Source organism: Pan paniscus, chromosome 4, assembly GCF_029289425.2.
Source record: "Pan paniscus chromosome 4, NHGRI_mPanPan1-v2.0_pri, whole genome shotgun sequence".
NCBI lineage: Eukaryota > Metazoa > Chordata > Mammalia > Primates > Hominidae > Pan > Pan paniscus.
In genome coordinates, this window is record NC_073253.2 from 134539615 (window position 1) to 134553841 (window position 14227).

Consider the following 14227-nt stretch of genomic DNA (forward strand, 5'->3'; position numbering starts at 1 on the left):
TGGCTGGCCTTCCACACAAATCCTGCCTTCTACCTGGACTAATCTGAATCCAGTCATCACCAGATTATTGGTCCCTCTCTCCCCAAAGGTCTGCATAGCTCCCTGTCCTCAGTTACTTCTTGTCTCTTCTCTGAAAGCACACATGCACATTCACACACACACATACACACACACACACACACACACCCCCTATCTTTCCTTTTCATGAATCTTCAGGGTAGCTCTGCCCTCTCCACTTTGTGTGTTTGGAAGGAAAGAAAGCGAAATATATGAGATGCCAATGCAATTTCTCCTTTAGCAGAGCTCGGTAGGACAATTACCCACCCAATCTGCCTGGTTTTATAGCTCTCATAACCTTCCTTTATGAACACGCTATGACAGCCGGATGTGGGCATTGATTATGGCAGCAGTCTTCAGCCACATTCCTATTTAACTGCAAAGCAGAGCTCCTGCCTACCAGCCCAGCACTGGTCATGTGACTTTTTAAATTACTGTATTTATGTAAGCCTTTTCCCAACCAGAGCCTATGTCCAACTGCATCAAAACTGGGGAGGATTTGAGCTTGCCACTTCCCCTCCAGTGGCTCTTTGGCCCTACAGCCTAGGGTCTCTTGCTGGAATCAAACTGGGGCTCTGGGCTTTCTTAGGAGAGGTCTGCAAGAGTTGGGGTGCACAAGAAGCATACCTTTTTCATTATGAAAGAGCTGAGGAAATAGACAATGAAACATGTTGGCAGATGCCAAGGGCAGTGGCTTGGTTCCCAGGGGTTCACCTGGCAATGGTGCCAGGTGCAAGAGATCAGCAAAACTTACAGGATTGGTTGTTGTTGTTGGGGGGCGGGTGTCAGAAAGGAATTTGGGGGAATTAGAGAATGGAGTTGGGAATCACTTCTTGTAGGCCTTCCACTCTGGACCCCAGCAGAATCATATGGACTCTAGCCACTGGGAGAGGGAAGTTTTAGTGTTCCAAAGAAATCCTGGTAGCCTCGCAGGCAGTCTGTCCTGACCAAGGACTCTGCCTGACTGTGCCATGGTGCAGGGCAAGTCTAGCAGAGAAAGCAAGTGTTCTTCAGTTACTGCAGCTCGGCGAAGAATCCCACTGCAGGGCACTAGGGATGCCGGTCCTGCAGAGGTAAGCAGTAGGAGTGACTGGCTTAATCTATTCGAAAACCTCCTGGAAAGATCCCGAAGACCGTGGACCAAGGTGACCTGCGTGGGTGAGCGATCCATTAGCCGAATGATAGCGCTGCGGCAGAAAGCCAGAAAAAGGATATGCGTGGGAAGCGCAAAAGCGTGGGCTGGGCCTGCAGCAACGGAAAGGCGCCACGCTCGTGAGGGGAACCAGCGTTCCGGGGGCGCTCAGTGTGGGCAGGCAGGAAGCCTGGCTCCACTAGGACACACAGATTCTCTCCTGAGCAGCTGCGAACTGTGCGCCCCTTCTACCCTTAAGAGATGGGATGGGAGTTCAACAAACGCAGCCATTGCTCAGACCCCAGCACTTCTCTCCTCTAAGAAGCAGGTTCACCTCTGCCACCGCACTCGCATTTTTTTTTTTTTAAAAGCCCGGCCTTTCCTAGGCGGGGTCAAGGGCCCCGCCCACCGAAGCCACGCCCAGTAGCCGCCCCGGGGCGGGGTTCCCCTCGGCTCCCGGCTGCCCTTTCCCCTCCGGCCTCTGCCGGTGCTGCTGCGCCCAGCGGAGCTCCGAGCACGTGCGCGTGAGTAAGGACCCAGAGGGGAGAGTCCTTGGAGGTTTCCCAGCCTGGGGAAAGAAGCAGTGCAGGGTGGCTTCTGCCGGGGCATGGGACGAAATTGGGGTTCGTCCCCTCGTGACCCCGAGCTTGGAGGGCATCTGAAAGAGACTTGGGCCTCGGAGTCGTCCCCTGTTTTTCTACCATCCCTCTTCCCTCTTCTCCCTAGGGAGTCCCATAGAGCCTGACTCCGAGAGCCTCGATCTCCCAGGGCCAGGGGCAGGGACTTTGGAAGGTTTGTGAGGAACAAATGTCCGGTGGAACTGAGTCAGCCCCTTTAACCCGAGCCTTGAAAGGGGCAGGCTATTTTTAGATCTGTTTTTAGACCCAGCGAACAATGAACCCTCTCTACTCATTTTCCTGTTCCTCTAAATTATTTGGAGGAAGTCAGGAGTGAAATTTGGGGATGGCTGGAAAAAGGTATGATCTTAGCCTTACATAAATTATAATGGTGACTGTGAGGCCGGGCGCGTGGCTCACGCCTGTAATCTCAGCACTTTGGGAGGCCGAGGCGGGCGGATCACGAGGTCAAGAGAAGAAGACCATCCTGGCCAACATGGTGAAACCCCGTCTCTACTAAAAATACAAAACTTAGCTGGGCGTGGTGTCGCACGCCTGAAGTCGGGAGGCTGAGGCAGGAGAATCGCTTGAACCCGGGAGGCAGAGATTGCAGTGAGCCGAGATAGCACCACTGCATTCCAGCCTGGTAACAGAGCAAGACTCCGTCTAAAAAAAAAATGGTGACTGTGTAGGAATATTTATTATCATTTGTGCAAACATTTTGGTTATTTTTATTTTTTTTAACGGAGTCTTGCTCTGTTGCCCAGGCTGGAGTGCAGTGGGGCGATCTCGGCTCACTGCAAACTCCACCTCCTGGGTTCATGCCATTCTCCAGCCTCAGCCTCCCAAAGTGCTGGGATTACAGGCGTGAGCCACCGCGCCCGGCCTAACATTTTCGTTATTGCTTTTAATCAGTAGTTGAGGTCTTGGCACGACTACTGCCTCCAATTCCCCTCACATCCAATACTGCAGTTATTTTTCCAAGTGCTGTTTTTATTGTCCTTCAGGAAGTATTGGAGGCCCTCCTCTATCCAGTGTTCCCACTGTTCACTGCCCGTTTCTCTCACTGGATAACTTTTCCCTTTTTACTCACTCATATTCACCATCTAAGCCTTTTTTGGAATGTAGCTCCTCAGGTGTTTACTGAGTGCCCACACTATACCAGACATTATCCTGAGGATTAGCTTATATTTCACTTAAGCCTCCCAACCACCCTATTTACAGAGTACTATTAGTAATATCCCCATTCGGCTTGGTGTGCTCGCTCACGCCTGTAGTCCCAGCTACTCAGGAGGCTGAGGTAGGAGAATCACTTGAGCCCAGGAAGTGGAGGCTGCAGTGAGCCATGATTGTGCCACTGCACTCCAGCCTGGGTGGCAGAGAAAGACCCTGTAATATAATACCTCCTTTCTACAAATGAGACTGAGGTATAGAGAGGTTTCTCACCCAGTATCATTTGGCTAGACACTGGTTAGGGGATAGAGCCAGGCTCCCTGATCTACTCTTTTGCTTTAATCGACTCTTTTGCTACTATTGAATGCTGTGGTGTATAAGTAACAAGAGATGAAAACAAAGCTAAACAAGGATAAGCTATTGGTTTTATTGTCTGCTGTTGTTTCTGTGGCTTAGGCCTAAGTTACCGTGTTTTGAGGGGAGGGACTCTGACTGCACACGTGTTCACTGTTGGCTGACTAACCTGGAGTTGTTTCATTGCAGAGAGGCTGGCTGTGGCAGATGCAACTGCAGGTGAGTGCAACCCCTTCAGCTCTCTTGGCTCCAGCTGTAGGCAGCTGCCTAGGTTGTCTTGTACCTAGGCAAGTGTTACACTGCTGGGAGAACAGCAGCCAATAGCTGGTTGGCATTCTGGCCCTGGTTCATGCCAACTCTTGTGTTGACTACCCCAGGATGCCAGCATAGTTGCTTATCCACTAAGGCAGGCGTGTTTTTTGGCTTCCCTGGGCCACATTGGAAGGATAAGAATTGTCTTGGGCCATACATAAAATATAGTAACACTAACGATAACTGATAGCTAAATTTAAAAAAAAATTGCCAAAAATAACTCCTCATAATGTGTTAAGAAAGTTTACCAATTTGTGTTGGGCTGCGGGTTGGAAAAGCTTGCATTAAGGTTTAATCTGTGAGAGCATGACTTTTTGCAGAGAATAAGTCCAGACCTTCCTGAATAGTTCTGGTCCAACAGGTTTGGGTAGCATGAAGTTACTTGAATCATACCTTGGAAACAGAACAAAGCTAATGGGAAGAGGGGGTTGGTAAAAATAGACGGAAAAGTCACACCTTTATTTTTAGTGCCTACCAAGTGCTCAAAGGGGGCCAGATACAATGGGATTTTTGCTAATTTCACTGAAATTAAAGTCCATGGCTCCTACTACCCACCATAAAAGCTAGTCATGACACCCTTTGTAGAGGGATGGATTCCCTATTAGGGAAACATTGATGGTAATTCACTTTAAAATTATGGGCATTCTCTAGCTGTTTAATAAAATATTAAAATATTGATTGAGGGGGCTCTGGGAACTGAACAACTACAACCACACTAATTTCTCCTTTGGGCTGACAGTATATTTGGTTAGTTGCTTACTGATTTTCAGAAATGAACAGTTGTTGCCCCATTAAAGTGGTAGATATTGAGTTACCTTTGTAGTAATTTTGTTTTGGAATGCTTTTTCCCAAGTAGTTGGGATGATAGGTGTGTGCCACCACAACCAGATAATTTTTTTTTTTTTTTTTTAATTTGTAGAGACAAAGTCTCATTATGTTGCCCAGGCTTTAGTAGAGACAAGGTTTCACCATGTTGTCCAGGCTGGTCTCGAACTCCTGGGCTCAAGTGATCTCCTGCCTCTCAAAGTGCTGGGGTTACAGGCATGAGCCACTGCACCGTGCCTGGCCTGGAATGCTAATCTTTTGAGAAGAGATGACCCTCGGTTGCTGTGAAAAGTGACATACTAGTTTCCACAGGAGGAAATGGGGAGGATGTTGGGGGGCAGGGGAGTTGTTTATCAAAGCTTGTTTTGTTAGATCAGTTGGCATTCCCTTAATAGGATTCTCTCAACTAAATGTGAGTGCTTTGTGTGAATGCCTCAACTGTGAATAGCCTTTTACATATGGGGTCTTAAGGCTAGTGATCTCTGTAGGGCTTGGGGGATGGTTAGCTTTATAGTACTATAGGCAGGGAAAAGGCAAATAATGGTAAATAAAATAATTCCTGAGGCTATAGAAATTGGGGTAAATGGCAAGCAGCATTCTATTTCCATCTCTCCAGATAAGGGTCCTTAGGAGCTGCTATTTTAGACCAGGGTGCCAAACATTCAAATTCATGGGAAATATATCATGTCTGCTCGTCTTTTTTTTTTTTTTTTTTTTTTAATTGACAGTAGTTGTATATGTTATATGGGGTACAATATGAGGTTTTCATACATGTTTACATTGTGGAATGAGTAAATCATGCTAGTTAACACATCTAGCACCTCACATACTTATATTTTGTTGTGGTGAAAACATTTAGTATCTTTTAGCAATTTTGAAATATACAGGCCAGGCACGGTGGCTCGCACCTGTATTCCCAGCACTTTGGGAGGCTGAGGTGGGAGGATCATTTGAACCCAGGAGTTTGAGACAAGCCTGGGCAACAGAAAGAGATCTCATCTCTATAAAAAACAAAAAAGAAATTAGGTGGGTGTGTTGGCATGCACCTGTAGTCCCAGCTGCTTGGGAGGCTAAGCTGGGAGGATCACTTGACCCAGGAGATTGAGACTACAGTGAACCATGGTCATGCCACTGCACTCAGTCTAGACAGAGTGAGACCCTATCTCAAAAAAATATATATATATATACACACACACACATAATGCATTGCTATTTATTATATTCTGTGTACTAGATCACTAAGTTTGCTTGTCTTCCTTTTTAGGATGACTTGAAAGTAGGGCATCCTTCACCCATCTGAAGGGAGGAAATAGTGGCAGGTGACAGTCTGCATGTGCAGTTTTCAGGTAAATATCCCTATTCATTCCAACATTGACTACCTCCTCTGTGCCAGGCCTGTGGGCTAGTTGGTATCTATCAGGAAACAAATGGGAGGTAAATTAACCTGTATTTGTAAGATCCATGAAGGAAAGGACAATATATCTTGTTTTATTCACTGCTAGATCCCAATCGCAGTGCTTGGCACATGGCAGGAACTCCCTGAATGTTGGATAAAACAACTGAAAACACAGAAGGGGATTCCTGTTAAAGGGTTTGACAACAGGGTCTGCAATTAGTGCTTCCACGCCTGTTTTGCAGTCAATATTCAACTGATACGTCTTCTACCTGGAGTGCCTAGGTATCTGAAACAAATAATGAGAAAGCTGTTTCAGGAATCATCCAGCGGTTGTCAGCTATCCAGGCTCATGTGGTGCCTGTGATGGTGTTACACTGTTGGAAGAGCAAACACTGTCTTTATTGAGGTTTGGCTCCAAGCACTGTTTTGGTGTTGTAGCTGAGTACCTTTGGGCAGTGTTTTGCACCTCTGAGAGTGGAATGACTCCTCCTGTGGAGTTGATCCTAGTCTGGGTGCAAACAATTTTTTTCTGTTAGAAAAAGGACCCTGTCTTAGGGACAGCCTGTCATTCTTTACCTCTTTGAATCCTAGATGCCTTCACCTGAATGACATCTACCTCCATCAGGACCCCAGATGTCTGACAGCCCTGTGTGACACCAAGATAAGTAACGTATGTAGTCTTCTTGTCATGTAGGTCCCAATTAAATTACTATAGCTCAGATGGGGGTAGGGAACTTAAAATTATGATTTGAAAAATTATGTAGAGTATCAGACTTTTTTTTTGGGGGGGGGGGGACGGAGTCTTGCTCAGTTGCCCAGGCTAGAGTACAGTGGCTCGATCTCGGCTCACTGCAACCTCTGCCTCCTGGGTTCAAGCGATTCTCCTGCCTCAGCCTCCCGAGTAGCTGGGACTACAGGCACCTGCCACCATGCCAGGCTAATTTTTTTATTTTAAGTAGAGACAAGGTTTCACCATATTGGCCAGGCTGGTCTGAAACTCCTGACCTTGCGATTTGCCTGCCTTGGCCTCCCAAAATGCTGGGATTACAGGTTTTTTTGTTTGTTTTTTGAGACGGAGTCTCACTGTCTCCCAGGCTGGAGTGCAATGGCGCAATCTCGGCTCACTACAACCTCTACCTCCTGGGTTCAAGCGATTCTCCTGCCTCGGCCTCCTGAGTAGCTGGGATTATAGGCGCGCACCACCACGCCCAGCTAATTTTTGTATTTTTAGTAGAGATGGGGTTTCACCATGTTGGTCAGGCTGGTCTCGAACTCCTGACCTCGTGATCCACCTGCCTTGGCCTCCTAAAGTGATGGGAGTACAGGCATGAGCCACCGTGCCCAGCCAAGTATCAGAATTTTAGAGAATTCTTAGGATCTAAAGTCCATCCCTCACTTTTCTGGAGCTCTGCTGTGCAGTAGGTATATGCTACATGTGGCTGTGTAAGTTGATAAAAATTAATCAATTTCTTAATCTCAGAATCTGGCTGCTGACTACCCTATTGGACAACTCCAATATTAGAGAACATTTCCACCAATTCAGAAAGTTTATTATGCACTGCTGTTCTAGAGCAGGGATCAGCAAACTTGCTGTAAAGAGCCAGGTAATATTATGCTTGTTCAGCCATGTGGTTTTTGCAACTATTTTTGCAGCTCTAGTGCAAACACAGCCTTAGACAATATCAACACATGAGCAAGTCTATAGTTCTAATAGAACATTATTTATGGACATTGAATTAGAATTTCATAAAATTTTCAGTGTCAAAATTGTTTTCAATGATTTACAAATTTAAAGACCATTCTTATTTTGAGAGCCATACAAAAACAGCAGGCTGGAATTGGCCCGTAGGCTATGGTTTGCCAACCTCTGTCCTGGAGAATGAAATTCAGGCCCTGAAAGTTGAACAGCTCATTAGTGACAGGTTCAGAGCCAATAGCAATGTGTCTTTCTGAAAAGTTTAATGTTATCAATAGCTTTGCCTTAGAGCATCATACTCTTCATCTTTTAGGGCACTAAGGTGACTGCAAGAAATTAACCAGTAGTAAAAATAGTCTGTTTTTTTGTGTGTTTGGGATTTGTTTATGTGTTTTTTTGCATGGGTTACTTACAGCAGTTCTCTCCACTTTTAATGTGCTCCAAAGGGAGAGGTCTTAAGAAAGAATAGCAGTCTGCACTTATCAAACTCAGCCACAATCTCAGTCTGAGTTGGTAAAACCGAAATGGCTCCTAAGGAAAGAGGAAAATTTTGTGTCATGAATAGTCACAGTACTTTAAATCTGAGGCCTCAAGTTCTAAGCATACAGGTTGTCTTCCTGACTACAGTAGTGCTATCCATGTGCAGAGACGTTCCTATATTGCTACTTGAAAATAGATAATTCATTGGTATTTCTGTTCCTGTATTCAATATCCCAAAAGGCATCAATGGTGTAATCATGTGCATTTAAATAATTTGATGGGATTTCCTACTTGATAAATAAAGTTACTCACCTACTTATCCCTGTCGATTTTTTTTTTTTTTTAAGCAAAGAAATATATTTCCTGGTGAGTCTAAGAAGATTAGTTTTTAAAATCTTTTTTGATACAGGGTCTCAACTGTGTCACCCAGCCTGGTGTGCAGTGGCACAAGCACAGCTCACGGCACCCTTGACCTCCTGGGCCAAGCAAACCTCCTGCCTCAGCCTCCCAAGTAGCTGGGACTATAGGCATGTGCTACCATGCCTGGCTTCAAAGTAGTTATTTGTTTTTTTTAGAGACAAGGTCTCACTCAGGCTGGTGTGCAGTGGTGTGGTCACAGCTCACTGCAGTCTCAACTTTCTGGGCTCATGTGGTCCTCCTGACTCAGCCTCCTGAGTAGCTAGGATTACAGATGTCACTCTGCCTGGCCTCGAAGTAGTTTTTTTTTTTTTTTTTTTTTTTTTTTTTGCTCTGTTGCCCAGGCTGGAGTGCAGTGGCACGATCTCAGCTCACTGCAACCTCCACCTCCTGGGTTCAAGCAATTCTCTTGCCTCAGCCACCCAAGTAGCTGGGACTATAGTCACACGCCACCACACCTGGCTAAGTTTTTTTTTGTATTTTTAGTAGAGATGGGGTTTTGCCATGCCATTTCAGCCAGGCTGGTCTCAAAACTCCTTACCTCAGGTGATCCACCCGCCTCAGCCTCCCAAAGTGCTGGATTACAGGTGTGAGCTACCACACCCAGCCGAAGTAGTTTTTTTCTGTTAATCTTTTCCCATGCTGCAATGAGAACTTGAATGAGACTGGCAGGGTTACTGGTCTGTAAATACCCAGGCTGCCAGCTGCCATAGGTAGCAGTAAACACAAGTGCCTCTTTTCATTGCTTAGGCCAAGTTTCAGGTCTTAGGCCTGTACCATATTAAGAGGAAAAACTAAAAATAAGGAGGGTTTCCAAACACCCCCACCAACCTTGAATTTTTTAAAAAAGGAGGGAACCACAATTAATAAACACTATTCCTGGCACCTGTCCATGATTTCACTTGCTGGGTTGAAACAAACTAGTGTCAGTGGGATTTTATGTTGAAATTTTGGATCATATCACTCAAATTTAAACCAGAAAAGCAAAACCCAGAGGGATAAATTCTGCAAGTCCCAAAGGGACACAAAGAGGTGGCTAAGTGCCTAGGAATTCACACAAAGGAAAACACCGTGCTAAGAGCAACTAATTAAGAACTTAAAAAGAGTGACAATGACTCCTGTGAATGTTGTTGCTTAATTAGGGCTTTATGAACACAGCTCCAGTTAATGGACCTGTCAATATACTCTTGAAAAACAATTTCACTGAATTAACAAATTAACTGTAATAACTTAAAATCTCTGCTTAGCAACATCTTTCTCCTTAATGCTATTTAGGAACACTTGTAATAAGCCAACTTGATGAGTCATAAATTTGTCAGTTTAGTAGCCTAAGGCTTGTTCAGAGGAGACCCTGTTACTTGTTTGGTCTTCCTTGCCCTCCAGTAAAGGCCCTTTAGGATGTAAGAATGTTCTGTGCTGCTTCTTAAGGGTGATATACTCATTGGGAAAGTACAGTAAAAAGGACTTTAAAATTTATTTTATTTTACAATACTTTTAGATTTATAGAAAAGTTGGGAAGATGGTACAAAGAGTTCCCATATATACCATACCCAGTTTCCCCTAATAACATCTTACATTGGTATATTATGGTTGTCACAATTAAATGGGCTAATATTGATACATTAGTATTAACTAAAGTCCATACTTTGTTCAGATTTCATTAGTTTTTATGTAATGTCTTTTGTCTGTTCCAGGATCCCGTTGAAGATACCACATTACACTTAGGCTCCTGTTGGCCATGACAGCTTCTTAGACTTGTTTTTAATGACCTTGACAGTTTTGTTTTTTTGTTTGTTTGTTTTTGAGACGGAGTCTCTGTCATCCAGGCTGGAGTGCAATGTAATGGCTCAATCTCAGCTCACTGCAACCTCTGCCTCCCGGGTTCAAGTGATTCTCCTGCCTCAGCCTCCCCAGTAGCTGGGATTACAGGCACGAGCCACCGTGCCCGGCCGCCTCCTAAATTCTTAAAACATTCCATTTTTATTCTGTGGTCTTAGTTTATTCTGTCATGTAGAGAATAGTGGTTGAGCCTGTTGTCTTTTGAGAGTGGATGCTGTAGTCCTTACATGGCTGACTTTCACCCCGTAAGCTTATAGTAGAGGATGGGGATTTTGTTATCAGCTGCTAAAAGGGAGAAGCCAAGCCCAGAACTAAGGGTTCTGATGAGTTGAAGGAGAGGGAAGATGCCCCTCAAGGCAAAGAGCCTCTGAGTTAGAATCTGTGCTTCACCAGAGTGACAATGGTAGAACTTCTCCTTCTCAGTATTAATTCTCCTGGAGAGAACTCTAGGGTTGTCTAAACCTGTTCAAATAGGCTGACTACCCCAACAAGTGATGGGTTGGACATAAGGCAAAGAACAGGAGGGGTGAAAGGGGGCAGAACAGACAAGTTCTGTCCCAGCCTCTGCTACCTCTAACCCCATGGCATTCTATCCTTTTCTACACTGGGCTTCCATTTCTTACCCCAACAATGATCTGTTCTTCCAGGCGCTGTCATTTAATTTCCCAGACACTTGACCTCCTTCTGATTTGTGTACTCCCTCCATGGCTGAGTTGCAGTGAGTGACAATAATCTGTGCTAATTACTTATCTTGCCAGAAGACTCAAAGGGTTTATAGCTTTTACTAACTGAACTCTATGCTAGATGTTAGGGATAAATGGTTAACAGGACACAGTTCTTGCTTATCTTGCTATGGTCTGTCAAGCCTTATACAATCTAGCCTTATCTCTCTCACCCTCTTATCTTTATCACCCGTAGATGCCCTTGTTGGCCACTGGTTTCTTTCAGTCCTTAATTAGCCTTTTGTCACTACCTGTCTACACATGCTGTTTTTCCCTTCTCATTCCATCTTGACATTGTCTATTTTGAGATCTCAGCTCAGTTGCAGAGAAGCTGCCTTCCCCATCTGGCAACCCATTATATGTGTCAGAGTACCATGTTGTACCATAGAGCTAGACACAGGTGCCATGTTGTGTCTTGAAATGTATTCACCAGCTTCCAAAGGTTTACCTCAATCCCCTTTACTCAAGAAGCCTCAGTTCTACTGACAGTTGGTAATAATAACCTCTCTGTCATAATGTACCCAAAATAGAGTAAGAATATCATGCTTTTCAGTAATACTCCAGTGAGTGAGGCTAAGAGTACCATTTTTGTTCTTATAAAAGAATTTTTTTGGACATGAATACAAAGGTGTCAGGTTACCAAATCATTTGCTAGTAGACCCTAACAATATCACCTATAGGAAACTAAACGTAGCCTTTAAACATTAAGTGATGATAATGGATTTGGCCAGGCGCGGTTGCCTATAATCCCAACACTGAGAGGCTGAGGTGGGTGGATCACTTGAGGCCAGGACAGGACCAGCATGGCCAACATGGTGAAACCCCGTCTCTACAAAAGAAAAAAATACAAAAATTAGCTGGGTGTTGTGGTGCATGCCTGTAATCCCAACTATTTGGGTGGCTGAGGCACGAGAATCGCTTGAACTTGGAAGGCAGAGGTTGCAGTGAGCTGAGATCGTGCCACTGCACTCCAGCCTGGGTAACAGACTGAGACAGTCTCAAAAAAAAAAAAAAAGAAAATAATGGATTTGCAGAGACTTGCTATTTAGATTTCAGACATCTGTTAACTAAAACACACGTGTAGGCTTTTGTTACTTATTTCAGTAATCTGTAAATATCTTTATATTTGAGAAAATTTGTGAGACATCTTTGTGTAAATTATAACTTGAAGAACCTCTCTTACAAGCAGGCATATTGGTAAGTCGCTGCGAGGATATAACTTATAACCAGATTGAAGTGTATAATTATAATATGTTATTATTCTGGGGTTCTATAAAAAATAAAATCTTTGAATCTATGATTTTTTGTCATTAGGGTATACTTTGGGACATGTGGCGCCATAGAATATCAACACTATTTACTACATGTTGACCATGTTAAATACATTTAACACATCTCTTTTTTCAACAGCCCTACAAGGTACATGTTACTTGCCCAAAGTCACAGTCACACAAGAACTTGTGTGGTGCTGAATGAATCTGGCTCCAAAAGTACTGTTTGGTTTAGGAGCTTTCATGTATAGTGCCCTCAAGTCTCGTAAATTTCTGCTTCTTCAATCATCAACCTCGTTCAATCTAACATCTTGAAGGAACTACTCAAATGTCTTACTTACAGATTCTTACAACTATTTCAAATGCCAAATACCTTGTTTCAGATGGTCAACATCTTGGCTACTCTTGCTGTAGTGTGCAGTGGGTTCTGTTTGTCCTAACAGAACAAAACATAGTCTTTTAGATTTTTAAAAAATATTCCTCTGGAAAGCCTTAATGAATGCCACATTCTAATCCCTAGTCTTGCCCCATGATATGATTTATCACTTTTTATTAAAATTCCTCAATGCTTGCCCTGTTGTGTCTTGAAAAAACTATGGGCCAGAATAAGAATTTCAAGACTTTTTTAAATTTTTATTTGAGACAGAATCTCGCTCTACTGGTGGCACAGGCCTCTACTCCCAGTTACTTGGGAGGCTGAGGCAGGAGAATTATTTGAACCTGGGAGGTGGAGGTTGCAATGAGCCAAGATTGCACCATTGCACTCCAGCCTGGTCAATAAGAGTGAAACTCCGTCTCAAAAAAAAGAGAATTAAATGAGATCAGGAAAACAAGACATGAACAATATGAAGTTCAACAAACAGAAATCATTAAAAAGAACCAAATTCTGGAGCTAGAGAACACAATGACTAAATTGGAAAATTCCACAGACGTTTCAACAACAGACTCAAAAAAAGAATCAATGAACTTGAGACAGATCACTTGAAATTAGTCAGAGGAAAAAAAAATGAAAAAGTGAAGAAGCCTATGGGACACCATCAGGTGAACCCATATATGCACTTTGGGTATTTCAGAAAGAGCAGAATAAAGGGCAGAAAGTTTACTTAAAGGAAACTTCCCCAATCTGGAGAGACAAATGAATATCCAGATCCAAGAACCCCAAATATATTAAAGATATCTTGACCAGGACACATTATGATTAAACTCTCAAAAGACAGAGTTTTGAAATTCATATATAACCTTTTCAAAAACTCCTTTGTAAGACCTGACCCCATCCTCTTGCCACTGCTAGAAGAGCAGCTACTGGTTAAGTTTTCTGTTTTTAAGTAGCCTTAAAAAATGACCTGGTTCCAGGGCATTAAAACTGTCCCAGTAGATTTCTGAGGTGTCAACTCTGCTGCAGACAGCATAACATTCAAAGGCTCTGCATTTGTTTCTAGCTGCAAGATCATAGGCAATCTTCTTTTTAAAAGCTATTTATTTATTATAAAATAGAAATTGGGTCTCACTGTGTTGATCAGGCTGGTCTCGAACTGCCCTCAAGTAATCCTCCCACCTCGGCCTCCCAAAGTGCTATGATTACAGGTGTGAGCCACTGTGCCTGGACTTTTTAATTTTATTATTTATTTCTGTAGACCTCCTCTGTGGACAAGCTTCTTGATATCTTATGTGAAATAGGAATAATGGTACGTTGGCCAGGCACAGTGACTCACACCTGTAATCCCAGCACTTTGGGAGGCTGAGGCGGGCAAATTGCTTGAGGTCGGGAGTACAAGACCAGCCTAGCCAACTTGGTGAAATCCCTTCTTTACTAAAAATATAAAAATTAGCCAAGCTGGTGGCACGGGCCTGTAATCCCAGTTACTTGGGAGGCTGAGGCAGGAGAATTGCTTGAACCTGGGAGGCGGAGGTTGCAGTGAGCCAAGATCATGCCACT

The 14227-nt window shown here is 43.9% G+C and overlaps 1 long non-coding RNA gene and 1 other non-coding gene across 3 annotated transcripts; both read left to right on the forward strand.

Annotated features, from left to right (window-relative positions):
• The first annotated feature begins 1225 nt into the window (after positions 1–1225).
• Positions 1226–12320, forward strand: LOC130541559 (uncharacterized). 2 transcript variants are annotated; one of them, XR_008955627.2, is made up of 7 exons: positions 1226–1713; positions 1916–2166; positions 3523–3552; positions 5735–5816; positions 6458–6536; positions 7347–7470; positions 10154–12320. It is a non-coding gene; the product is annotated as an uncharacterized LOC130541559 (long non-coding RNA). The 2 variants fall into 2 exon arrangements; XR_008955628.2 differs by lacking the exon at positions 1916–2166 and having other exon boundaries at positions 1247–1713.
• Positions 6189–6389, forward strand: LOC112439949 (small nucleolar RNA SNORA74). The gene has a single exon (XR_003028167.1). It is a non-coding gene; the product is annotated as a small nucleolar RNA SNORA74 (small nucleolar RNA).
• Positions 12321–14227: the final 1907 nt, after the last annotated feature.